The following is a 9,671-nucleotide window of genomic DNA, read 5'->3' as shown; positions in this document are numbered from 1 at the left end:
AAATGTGATATAAATACATGTACAGGCATCAAAGGGTACAAAGCTTACAAGGCTGACACTTGAGGAATGTATATGATTACAGACAAAACCTGGCTCGTCTAAGTATTGTTTTTGGCAGTAATTGTGCATACCTGTTGGCTCTGAAATTGCACAAAGCAAAAACAGAGAAAAGCAGCATGGTGGACTGTCTAGGAAGACAGTGTTCAAGCTTGCTTCATAATGTTTTTCTTTAGTAGCACAAATATACTGAATTATTTTCCTGAAAATTCAGGTTAAAATTGGATCTTTGAAGGAAAACATCCAAGATAAATAACTTGTTAGCATATTCTGAAAGCATTTCATACCAATTATTTTCAGAAATGTTTTTTTATTGGTTAATCTAAATGTAAAAAGTGAAAGTCTGCCACAGACTCACTTGTATATGACGTTAATGTTCATTACATTGGAAACAATTTTCTGTGAATATCCCCCAGAATTCTATCGTAAAAAGTATTAATCTAACCTTTGAAATACTAAAATAGGAAACTTGTTTTCTATGATATTCACCATCTCAATGAAGCAGACATCCACAGATATGCATTATGTTTTGTAGCACTGATTTACTAGGCTTCAGGGATTTGAAATACCAACACCCATTCCTCAGCACTTCTGCTATACCTCTGCACTAAGCCTAACAGGCTGCTTAGTGCCTGTTTTTATCCATTAGTTGCTGATATTTGGCCAACAACAAAAATTACTGTTTTTCTAAACTCTTCACTCCTGCAAAATCTCCCTAAGCACTTGGTTCTTTTCTTGTATTACTTTGTTCCTTCTCTTGAAGCATCTTATTCCTTTCATGGAGGTCTTTGGGGTCTTCTTGGAGAGCTTTCTCCTAACTTCCTAGGGCCTTTTTCTTCTTTGAAGGGGCATATTCCCCTCTTGCAGAGCAAATTTCTCCTCATTGAGGGAATCTTTTTCTTCACTAAGTGCTTTTTCCTCTACCTGAATGGCTTTGTTGTCCTCTTGAAGAGCTTTAAGCTGGTCCTTGAAGGCTTTGTGTTTTTCTCATAAAGCTAAAATCTCATGCTGAAGAGCTTTTTCCTTCAATGAAAATGCTCATTCTTATCCTTTGAGAGCCTTAATCTCTTCTCTGAGGGCTTTATTTTGTTGGCAGGCCCTTTGCTGTTTCTCAAGGTCATATGTTTCCTCTGAAGAGTCCCTGTGCTTCTCTTGAAGGATTTTCTTCTGTTCCCAAAGGACTTTGTTCTGTCTGTGGGCACTTTGATTCTCCTGATAGAAGGCTTTGTTCTCAATATGAAAACTTTGTTCTTTAGCTGGAGATGTTGATTCTGTTCTTGAAAGGCCATATTATCCTTCCAGTTTGGTTAAATCATGACATATGAGAGGAGATGGCAAATAGCGGCAGCAGCAACAAATTGCTGATTTTCCTTAAAGAATATTTATCCTCTGAGCCAGTCACTTTCTCACTTAGCTGCACCACTCTGGGGCTGTGCTATGGTCCAGGTGGGTGACTCCATCCTTCATAAGCAATAGTCATGAAACAGAGAATAGAGGTTAAGTGTCCATGCATAACAAAAAAGTAAGTAAATAAATATAGTAATAAATCTAAAATAAAAATAATAGTAAATCAATACTGACATTTGACAAGCACAGTATATTTCTGCATGTGCTTAAGTATGTAGAGAAAATTAAATTTCATAAGGCTAACTTAATTATACAGATATTTCCTTTTAGAGTCCTTTTAGAATCTAAAAACTTTGTCAATCTTTCTTACTATATAACTTGAATAAATAACTGAGTGTGCCGGTTTGGGCAAATTTGGAAATATATTCTCTGAGAGAAAGCAGGTTACAACCAGCCCTCCCCAACCAGGCTTGGGAAAAAATTAATTTTCCTCGAAGGAAAATGAAAGAGATAAAAAATATTTATTTAACAAACACACAGGAAAAGGATAATAATGCTAAATAATAAAACCTCTCACTCTGCTGAGAGAAACCTGGGAAAATTTCAGAGTCCTTCCATAGCCTCTCTCTCCTCCTCCTTGGAGATGGGACTGGGTGGCGGGCCCACCTGCAGGGCCAAGGCCTTGGTGGAAAGTCCTCCTGATGTATTCTGATATTGAAACCGTCCAGCAGAGAAGTAGGGAAAAATAGGAGTCCCAAGAAAACAAAGTTCAACTCTCTGGAGGAAAAGGAGCTGAAAAAAAGTGGCCAAAAGCTGGCTGGAAAGAAAGCAAGCTGGGTGCTTCCTCCCACTCCTCTCGCCACAGCTGAATGCAGAGAGCCATCTCTATCTCTGTGTCCTTGAAAACAAACTGCTTTGAAGAGTTTTGTTGGGTTTTTTCTCTCCCCCCTCTCATCCTCAGTTTAAAGGCATAGAAAGGCACAAAATTAATTTCTGGGCATAGGGCAGCGATATGGGATACAACATCGTAAAGTGACCCCAAGACACTGAGGTAAGGTGGCATTAAACTCTTTTTATTGTTGTTTATTCCTTATTCTACCCTGCTGCAAAAATGTTATATTGTTTGGATTGGAGTAAATGTACAGACTAAGTAGGATTTTTATAAAGTTTATAATTCTTATAAGTTTAATTTCAATATAAAGGACAATATTGTAAAATCAAGCATGTTTTGGATATGTGCCTAGTGTTTGCTGGGAAACACTAAACAATTAGCTAACATGCAGCACAATCATATACTTTATACATACAGCTAAATACATACACATATTCCAGATGTTCAGAGAAACTCTATTATGTCTTTGAAGTATCTAGAAGAAAAATTATGATAAATTAAGGAAATCAGACAGTAGTTGCTGTTGTGTTATCCTTGAATCAGTTTGCCATCTGGCAGCCCATGGCAGATCTGTCAGTGAGGCTATCCTCAATGATGCCATTTCAAAAGGCATAGCAGCAATGAGCATTAAGTGGCACTAGTGATCAAATAAATTGTGTCCATCTGAAGTAAATTATAAGGGTTTGTATGGCTAGAATTCTCTAGCAAGTCAGCCTTTGTTTTCATCAATATTTTTTTTTTTTCATATTTCTCCATCCATTATGTTTATTCAAAACATTATATGCCATCTGGCTAAATTTTTTTTGACACTGGTATTGATGGCTGCCACTAAATATTTTCTCACATTGACTCTGAAAGTGAGCTTTTACTCCTAGCTACCTTGGCACAAGGGGTGCCTGTATTTGGAGTTATTTCAAAATTACAGAAATTCCATAGATGAAACCATATATGGTCTCTATATTATTCAAATTAGACAGGATTAGTATTCAGAATCACAAATATTTGAGTATATTTAGCAAATACACATGAAAAGTTAAATAATAAAAGACCATGATGGTAAGGTGTCTGCAGTCTTCATTGCCTCTCAGGCAACATTCTCTTTTTCCAACTCAAATAAGATCCATGTATTTTATGACAACCACTTTGCTTTGTTTGAAAAGAGGATAAATTACTTCAGACATATGAACATCTTAGATTACACTGGTAACTTGTCTGCTCCTTATGAATTTTGGGGGGCAGAGAAATACTGTATTCCAACTAAAGTATAAACCTGTTTCCAATATTTGTTATCCGATCAAAGCAACTGATATGTGGGGTTTTTTTTAATCATGCACTATGTGCTCAGGATATTAAAAAAAGTCCAGTGAGCTTACAATGAGATTTGGCAATTCTGTTTTAAATCACTACACACCTCACATCATCTCTTTGTACTGTCTCTCAGCTCTGTTCTGTATGTTAATTAGGTAGGGGACTGAAATATGGCATGTAAAATGCTCAGTAATCTCAGGAGATGAATATATACAATTCCCACTGAAAACTTTACAGGATGATCAGCCCTCTGAATCCTTTTCTCCAGGATATTTGATTCCCTTGCCTGCTCACACAAATTAAATAGGCAATGCAGATGAGTAATACTGAAACCTATAATATCAAACAAGATCAGTATCTTGGGTTCATATATCTTTCCCAGTCTTTTTACCTCACTTTAACTCCTCAAGAACTATTTAAATCTTATTTCTTCCATGCTTATCACCAAGATATGTCTGAACATTATAGCTCAGTTAATTTTTTTCAGCTTCTTCAAAAATGTCATAGTGATTAAAAAGAGGTAGTTTACATAAATTGGTAGCTCTTGTAGTTGTTTCCATATTAAAATGTAAAGTTTAAAGTAACACTTGTTATTTTGACAAGTAGGGAACTTCCTTTTGTAATTTAGGAATACAAGTAATAGGAAAAAGCTGTCAGTTTCAACAAGTGACAAAGATTGAGGTAGAATTTCCTCCTCAATCTACATAGTAAAAGAAAGGATAATCTGAACTTGGAAAACAGGGAATTTTATGAATGCACTCCAGAGTTGACTAAAACAATGCAGCTGAAATTATACCAACTATTATTTACTCCAGTAGAAATTAACATAAACTTCTCCTAATTCAGCTTCATGATGTTTTCTTGAGTCCTGTCACTGGTCATGACAGTGAAGAGATTGGTACCTGCCCCTGTGCTTCCCCTCATGAAGATGTTGAAGACTCTGATGAGTCCTCCTCTCAGTCTCCTCCAGGCGGAACAAGCCAAGTGACCTCATTCACTTCTCATAAGGCTTCCTCTCTAGACTCTTCACCATCTTCACGGCCCTCTTCTGGATGCTCTCTAATAGCTCAATGTCTTTCTTATACTGTGGCACCTCAAACTGCAGACAATACTCAAGGTGAAGCTGCCCCAGTGCAGAGTGGAGCAGGACAATCCCCTCCCTTGCCCGGCTGGTGATGCTGTGCCTGATGCCCTGCAGGACAGGGTTGGCCCTCCTGGCTCCCAGAGCACTGGTGACTCATGTTCAACTTGACGTCGACCAGCACCCCCAGGTCCCTTTCTGCAGTGCTGCTCTCCAGCATCTCATTGCCCAGTGTATACATACAAACTGTATTTCCTGGTAAAAGGTGAGGAAACCAGCACTTGCCCTTGTGGAGCTTTGTACAGTTGTTGGTTGCCCATCTCTCAATTTGTCAAGGTCTCGCTGCAGGGCCTCTCTGCCCTTAAGGGAGTTGATCACACTGCTGTTTGGTTATCAAAGTACACATGAAATATAGAGGATGCAAGTAGTGCTAAGAGTTCTAAGATAGAGATTAAAATACTGCATTTTACTATTGTAAGTAATTTTTGTAGTGAGCTCTATGATTGAAGGCAATGAGGGCATATCATTGCAATGCACACTGCAGATGATTATTTCAATGGGACAATGCATGTAAAACCTAATATAATAGTGAAAATAGTGGCCTAGGCAAACTGTGATTTCAGTTTACTAGTTCTTGATTCTGGTTGTTCTGATCAGAAAGTAAAAATTACGCTTTTCAAAAGAAAGGTTTAGTCTAGAAATTTTACATTACAGTGAAATGCAACAATCCTGACTTTTTTATGATACCCAATCTGAGTGGATGTACAGCAAAACAGCACATACACAGCATCTGTGAAAGATACAGAAAAAAGATTTGGGTTCCTGCTATAAGCTATGCAAAAACTGAACTATAAACCACTCTCACTTAAAACCTTTTTGATTTGCTGCCCAGATTTAGCTCTACTGCTCAGTGGAAATGAGTAGCAGAGCAGGTATTTTCTTAATTTTCCAGGTGACACTAGCTAACAATTCTGATCAAACTCTGACCCCAAAATAGCTAGGCCTACAAAAAAATGTCAAGTACGTGCAAAGAAAAACAGCATAGTTTAAAAAATAAGCTTATCAAAATCACACCCATTTTACAGCTTTTATTACATATGCCAGTTGCTGCTGGATAAACCTAAAAACTCAGACTGGAACCTAAAAACCTAACTACCGTATTTGGCCCATCTGGCACTTTTACCATTCTGACAATTTTATGCTGATGTGGCTTCTTTTTTAAGTCATTCAAACTCATGATTTTCTCTCCCTAGTGGATATAAAATTTATGTTGTTGCTTTCAAAAGAATGAAAGCCTGGACTAAGACAGATCTTTGCTCTACCTGCCGGAGATTAGCAGAGTACCACAGAGAGCAAAAGCTGATGGTGCTGTACATCTGTGCATTCAACATTCAGTGGCACTAAGCCACTAGTCTCTTTTCTGCATGACTAACTGACTAATTACTTTACTTGGCCTTTCTGAGTCCCTTCAATTAATGCAATGTGCAGTTGCACACAGTAATGGAGTCACCCATACAGAACAGAATCTGGGCCAGAATTAGGCTCTAAGTCCCAGAAGCACCTGTTACAAATACAAAATGTCCAGATGGTCTGATCTTTGTAGGAAAGTGTCAAGAATTGACTTATCTGTCTTTCTTACTTTTGGTTTAAGGTCATAAACATGATTCTTTTGAACCAGAAAGCCAGTCACATTTAGGGAAAAAAAACCCCAACAAAACAAAACAAACAAACCAACCAATACAAAACCAAAAAAGGAAGGAAGGAAGGAAGGAAGGAAGGAAGGAAGGAAGGAAGGAAGGAAGGAAGGAAGGAAGGAAGGAAAGAAAGAAAGAAAGAAAGAAAGAAAGAAAGACAGAAAGAAAGAAAGAGAAAGAAAGAGAGAGAAAGAAAGAAAAAGAAAGAAAGAAAGAAAGAGAGAAAGAAAGAAAGAGAAAAAGAAAGAAAAAGAAAGAAAGAAAAAGAAAGAAAAAGAAAGAAAGAAAAAGAAAAAGAAAAAGAAAAAGAAAAAGAAAAAGAAAAAGAAAAAGAAAAAGAAGAAAAAGAAAAAGAAAAAGAAAAAGAAAAAGAAAGAAGAGAACCTTAGGATAAATGGAAAACATACTCCATTTGTAAATCTTAATAACCCAGTCAAGCTCATTGTTATCATGTTCTGGGCAGGCAAATGGGATTAGGCTGTCATTACAATGCAGCCTTCAATATAATTAGATAGATTTATTTAAACACAGCTGCAAAACATAAAAATGTGAAAAATTTAGTGACTGTGAATTCCACAGTTTGGAAATCCAAACTTAAATGTCTTATCATCTATTTCGCTTTGGTTTTGCTTAGAAACACTAGAAAATACTGCTCTTCTTTCACTCTCTCTTTCTCTTTTTTTTATTTCTATTTTTTTTTTTTTTTAAATGAATATCAGTTCTTTGTGTTTATAACAGTGAGGATTGCTCCTGAATGTTAATTCACTTTCTAACAGTGCACTGCTTCATTCATGAGTGTCTTTTCTCCATTGGCAACAACCATGGAGTTTGCATTCCATGCCTTCTGAGCTGCATGAGATGGAGAAAGAAACACAGAATTTTATGTCAGATCCTAAAAACAGTTAGGATTTCTCAAGAAATAACCAGGAATAATGGCAGTCATGGCTTCCTAATAAGAGTATTTTAATGGAACAAATAATGGACAATATTAAAATCAGTATAAGTAATAACCACCTGGTTTATACATTGCTGAAACCTCCTATTTTCCTACTTTATCTCCTTCCTTCCTTCCTTCCTTCCTTCCTTCCTTCCTTCCTTCCTTCCTTCCTCCTCCCCTCTGTCCTCTTTCTGCCTCTATATACCACTCAGTGTGAGAGTAGTAAGAGAAAGAAAGAGAGTGAGTTGGGGAAGGGAGAAAGGAGGCTATTTCAGTAGAAGGAAAAATTGAATAAAACATATTTTCTGCCCAACAATTATTTCACTTGTATCAAATATTTGTTATTCTACTTAACGTCTGTAAACTTTAAACGTTTAAAAGTTAAAAACTTAAAGCACTAACTGCCATATCACTGCATGTTCACTTAACACAGAAAAAGAAATCACAATTAGCTTTCTGAGTTCCCAACTCGAATTTTAACAAGAGTAGTAATGAATTCATATCAGTCATAGGGGAAGCATGCCTATTTTTATTATTCATAAGTGCTGAAATAATATTGGCTACTATAAATATGTAGGAGACATCCAGTATTTTTAATCATAAATTACAGTAACTAACTGCTACCAGCAATAATTATGGATTTTTTGTAGTTGATACATTATTTTCGTTAGACTTTTCAGAAACTTTAATACGTACTGAAGAAAATTTCTGTATTTTCAATGGCTCAAGAGACATATGCTACTTGAAATAAATCTAAGTGAATTGATTCACATGATGTTTTAAAATGTGAATAATAATATTTTGCTGAATTTTTGGAACACTCTTTTCACAGAACCAATATTTGAATTTTAAAATGTGAAAGACCATGGAAGTGGCATGAGAAAAGGGTTATCTCAAGGACAGAAAAAGCAGTGTTTGCTCTGAGTTGTAAAAAGAGATAGGAAATCTAAGATATTATTTTTGTAAAACAAATGGAAATAAAATATAGGGCAATGTTGTTAACATTTCAGAAAGGCTAAGTAATGCCTCATTATGCTTCATCCACACTTTATTTACGTGGAAAACAGATGAAGTACTGTATACTCTAAGATAGAACAGTGGATCCACTAGGGAAGGGCTACAGCTGTGGGCGTTTACCCGGACATTTTCTTTAAAAGCGTATCTGTGCACTCACCTGGTTGTATCTGAGCAGTCAGATGTGGAGCAGAGTTCACCTTCAAAGCCTCGTATGTAAGAGGGCATCATAAGAGAAAAACACTGGGCCAGGTCCAACAACCTGACAGAGGTGAGGCTGCTGCAGCTCCATCCTCCCAGATGCAACCTGTAGTGAAGCTGAGTGTATACAACCGTAGGCACATATATAGATCACGCATGTTCACCACATACATCATGGAATCATAGAATGGTTTGGGTTGGAAGGGACCTTGTAGATCACCTAGATCAACTCCCCCACCATGGGCAGGGACTCCTTTCACTAGGCCAGGTTAAGATCAAAGCTCCATCCAACCTGGCCTTGAACACTTCCAGGGATGGAGCATCCACAGCTTCTCTGGGCAACCTGTTCCAGTGCCTCACCACTCTCACAGCAAAGAATTTACTCCTAATATCTAGTCTAAACCTACTCTATTTTAGTTTGAATCCATTCCCCCTTGGCTCTTGTCAATAGTCCATCTCTGTCTTTGTTGTAGACTCTCTTCAGGTACTGGAAGGCTGTGATTTGGTAACACCCACTTGTTTTCCAGGGTGAAAATTTTTATAAACATATATATACAAATGTCCTGAACAGCAAACTATCAACACATGACTGGGCTTTTTTACCCCCTTACTCATTTATTTATCCATCCTTGTTCCTCCCCAAATTACCTAAATCCATTTTTCCTTCCTTTGATTCCTTCCCAAAACATCCCAAATAAAGACATGTGCACTGCTGAAACATTCACCTTCTCAACCACTAAGTCGCCCTGTTACCCCCTGTCACTGAAGGTGGGGTAACACTGAGGTTCTTGTCAATAATAAATCCCTTGGGTTGGATTAGACTGAAATGACACTGAATGACCTGTGTTTATATATGTATGTGTATAGCAGATCTATTTTAGAAAAATTTGGTTGCAGTGGAAAGGGAGTATGTAACTGTTTTGGTTATTATCTATATAAAAGTATGAAGACATCACTTAAGAAAATGTATAAGGAAAAGAAAGAAAGAGAAAGAAAGGATAAGAGTAAGTAGCAAAGATATCACCACCTGTGGATCCAGTGACAAGGCTTGATTGTTGCAATTTCTGTGTCCATTGGTCACACTCTTGATCCATCAGGCATGAAGGAAGCTCCCAAACCACAGACTTCAATGAGTTAATG

General features: G+C 37.1%; 1 pseudogene; it reads right to left on the bottom strand.

The window, feature by feature from the left end:
* Nucleotides 1-772: 772 nt before the first annotated feature.
* Nucleotides 773-8,558, bottom strand: LOC125321163 (annotated as a pseudogene).
* Between the last annotated feature and the right edge of the window lie 1,113 nt (nt 8,559-9,671).

This window comes from Corvus hawaiiensis, chromosome 2 (genome assembly GCF_020740725.1).
Source record: "Corvus hawaiiensis isolate bCorHaw1 chromosome 2, bCorHaw1.pri.cur, whole genome shotgun sequence".
Lineage (NCBI taxonomy): Eukaryota > Metazoa > Chordata > Aves > Passeriformes > Corvidae > Corvus > Corvus hawaiiensis.
This window is presented reverse-complemented; position numbering and strand designations above follow the sequence as displayed.